The sequence below is a fragment of the Adiantum capillus-veneris genome, chromosome 7 (genome assembly GCF_014529385.1).
Source record: "Adiantum capillus-veneris isolate H3 chromosome 7, ASM1452938v2, whole genome shotgun sequence".
Classification (NCBI taxonomy): Eukaryota; Viridiplantae; Streptophyta; class Polypodiopsida; order Polypodiales; family Pteridaceae; genus Adiantum; species Adiantum capillus-veneris.
Window position 1 is genome coordinate 1,248,771 of NC_140937.1, and position 3,510 is coordinate 1,252,280.

The 3,510-nt window shown below is 48.3% G+C and overlaps 1 pseudogene; it reads right to left on the bottom strand.

Moving 5' to 3' along the window:
• Window positions 1-877: 877 nt before the first annotated feature.
• Window positions 878-1,414, bottom strand: LOC147453348 (uncharacterized; annotated as a pseudogene).
• Between the last annotated feature and the right edge of the window lie 2,096 nt (window positions 1,415-3,510).

Consider the following 3,510-nt stretch of genomic DNA (forward strand, 5'->3'; position numbering starts at 1 on the left):
GCCTCGCACTATAACATCGCATAGCTAAGGTGGACAAACCTAGCATGCCAAAGTGTAGATGAAACCGCGCCCTGTGAGAGTAGAGCCTTGAGCTTGAATAACCAGCCATCATGCTCCCCTCTAGCAAGAATTGGACCTGTAGCACTATCTGTTATAATCACCTTACCATCCCCAAAAGTGACAAAAGCTGCCAAGGTGTCCAAGGAGGAAACCGAGAGAAGGTTGAAGGCTAAGTCGGGGATGAAAAGCGCATCAACCGCACTATACTTGGGGTCTACTGAAAACCGGAAGATAGGAATCCTCCCGGTCCCAGCCACTGGAATCGAGTGAGATTCACCCAAGGTAATGTACCGATCTGATGAAGAGGTAAGAGAACTGAACCACTCCCGCATGGGAGTCATGTGAGTGGTCCCACCGCTATCCACAATCCAAGCACCGGACTGTGAAGAGGTCAAGGCAAGGTCCTGTGAGGGAATCAAAGAGACTCCAACACTCACCTTCACCTCCGGCACAAAACTCGGCTCGGCTCTCAATTTGCATGAGCTGGGAAAGAGCCTCCTTGCAAGTGGGTTGTGTGGTACACCTTGACTCGATGAGACCTTGGTAGAAAGAGTCTAACCTATCGAGAAGTTTGAATAGGAGTTGTTGTGCCATCCGAGTAGAGTTCATCTCACCTCAGACCACAACCAAATCATCCCATAGCTCTCGCATCGTGCGGGTCAACCCTGAGAGAGAGTTGAATTGGCTATACTGCAACTGGTAGAGCTCCTTCTCCAATCACATAATACGGCCAATAGACTTGTCTACGAAGAGATTTGAGAGTCTCTTCCAAAGACCATGGGCATGTGACTCCGTTCTGACTTCCTCAAGGATAGAATCAGAAAGGTGAAGCGAAAGGAAAGTAAACGCCTTGCGGTCTATCTTTTGCCACTCGTCTGCCATTCCATGTGTATAGTCCTCCTCCGCTGGGTGAGGCATAACCACCTGTGCCGCATCCTCGAGCCAATCCCAAACTTCGTTGTACATACATATAGTATGCACCTTTGTCTTCCATATGGACCAGTTAGCACTGTCCAACTTGTCACTCTCCGGGAACATGGAGAAGCCGTAAGGTATAATTTGCAACTCCGATTAGTGTCCTCCTCAGAGGGCAAGGTACGCCACGTACGAGAGATGCAAGACTCCAAGATCGAATAGGCAGAGAAACGCAACTGCAAGTGTATTCCTCCTCAAAACAGCTCGAGAAAATAGCCGGCGATGCCTCCAAAACACTTTCGAGAAGTGTATAATCCTCCGAAATGTCGATGTCATCCAAAAAACCCAGTAAATCCGCTGCTTTCTGCCAAAAAACAGCAAGTGCAGAGCACTGAAAAACACAAAAAATAATGATTTTCAGTGACTTACGCGCACCCATAAACGTCCAAGACGCGTAGTGCCGATGGGGAGAAGCCAATCCTTGCGAGGTAGGCTGAGTTTGGGACCTGTCTCTGTCTCTCTGTGTGTCTCTGTCAGAATAGAGCCACCACATTGCCTTGTTTTCAGAACAACCTACACTAAGAGAGCTCATGGAGTCTAGATACTAGAGACAGCTTGCATGTTTTCTTCTAGAGATGCAGAGACATAGAGATCTGATGCTACAGTCACCTAGTGGAGATAGATAGTCCCAGCTTACAGATTTTTTTCATCGAGCGACTCCAGCACCCCCTATTACTACCACACATAGAGGGGTCACTCTAGAGCAGGAAGAGGTGGTTAGAGCTAGGAGACGACCTAGAGTTTTGGGATGCCGGACCCGACGAGCACACCAGAGGGAGATCCACCAGATCCGGGCACACCATGAGCATGACAGAGAGAGAGCGATATAGAGAGTCTACTCCGACCCTACCACCATACTACAAGGACTCTTCACACCCTACCCACCTATGCATGATATCCTACACCCCCAGTTTGGTACCGGATGGAGCTAGTTTGCATATCATGGTTGTATCTCCTGAGCATATAGCCACGCATCCATTAGAGATAGAGCTCCATCCCCTCATTTTACATGCACATGTACTCACCCTACCCTTGAGGAGATTACTCTAGCCTTTTATCACCTTTTTTTTAGCAGTATGTACCACTTTACTTTAGTTTTTTAGCACTTTAATATTTTTTGGTTTCCAGCGGATGCACATATGTACATGGTTTTGTCTCATAGGCTGACTTCGGCCTCTAGAAGAAGACGTTAATAAATCTTTCTCTCTCTCTCTCTCTCTCTCTCTCTCTCTCTCTCTCTCTCTCTCTCTCTCTCTCTCTCTCTCCCAACATCGTCTACCTCAGCCCCCTCTAGGCGAACAGCTGCCCTGGGGGAGGCTTTAAGCTTTAGCCTAGCCCCCCTCAACAACCCACGCAGCTCTGTGCGAATCTCTGCCCTAGCCCTGTGAGGACGGCCTCAGTCCGGGTTCCGGACTCAGCCCTGCAAAGTACACCAGGCTGCGGTGCCCTTCGGCAGGGAGAGATTCCAAGCACTGTGCACCCTTGCAGGGGCGAGCACACCCGCAGCACGAGCTTCCACTCTACGTTGTTGTTTTTCGACAGGGGAGGCGTCTGCAGGTCCCGATACATTAAAAAAAAAAAACATTTTCAAAGGTTGTTGTAGCCTTGGGCATTAGAGAGGTTTTTTCGGCACTGGTTTCTGGTTTTCGGCTTCAGCCCTGCGAAGTACAGCAGGTCGTGGTGCCCTCCAGAAGATACTCGACACAGTTAAATCTGCAGGGGACAAATCTGCATGTCACGACACATTGCAAGCCTTCTCACAGTTCTGAAGTTCATAACTTTTTCAAAGGTTTAAGCCTTGAGCATTCTCAAAGGGTTTTCCCTCTAGAATTTGCGAGTCAGTGGTTGGTTCGCTTTTATCCCCTCAAGCACAGGGATGGCTACTCCAAAAACCCCCGCCAAAACAAGACCGAGTTTTGCAACAGTGCTGGCAGCCCCTAGCAAACTTGATCGCATCACGCAGTTGCAAGCAACTCTTGATCGAGTCTTGGAGGAAAACTTTGAACTCAAATCTCTCCTGTGCAAATTAGAAGAACAATTCAAGTCTATGGCTGACCTCACCACCGACAAGGTAAAGGAGGTTGAGGCAAAGGTTAGCCAAGTTCACTCAACAAACATTGCCCAAGTAAAGACGTGTGTAACAAAGGAAATCTCCGAACAAAAATCTCAAGAAGATAATGCCCTCAAGGTACACATCGGTGGGCTCCCCTTGGAGTGGTGCATTGTTGAGGACACCCTCGAAGAGGCAATCATCAAACTTAACAACATTATTGAGCCAATCAACATCAAGTCAGAGAATGTCGCTTGGATCAATGATACACATCGTCATCTGCGTCCCGAGCATCGTGTTCTTACCTTCAAGAACAAAGAGGAGCGGGTGAAGTTTCTACGTCAGTCCCGCCTTCTCAAAGAAACCAAGCTTTGGATTGCAGAAGAATTGACCATGAATCAACTCAAGAGTAAAGCGAGCGAGCT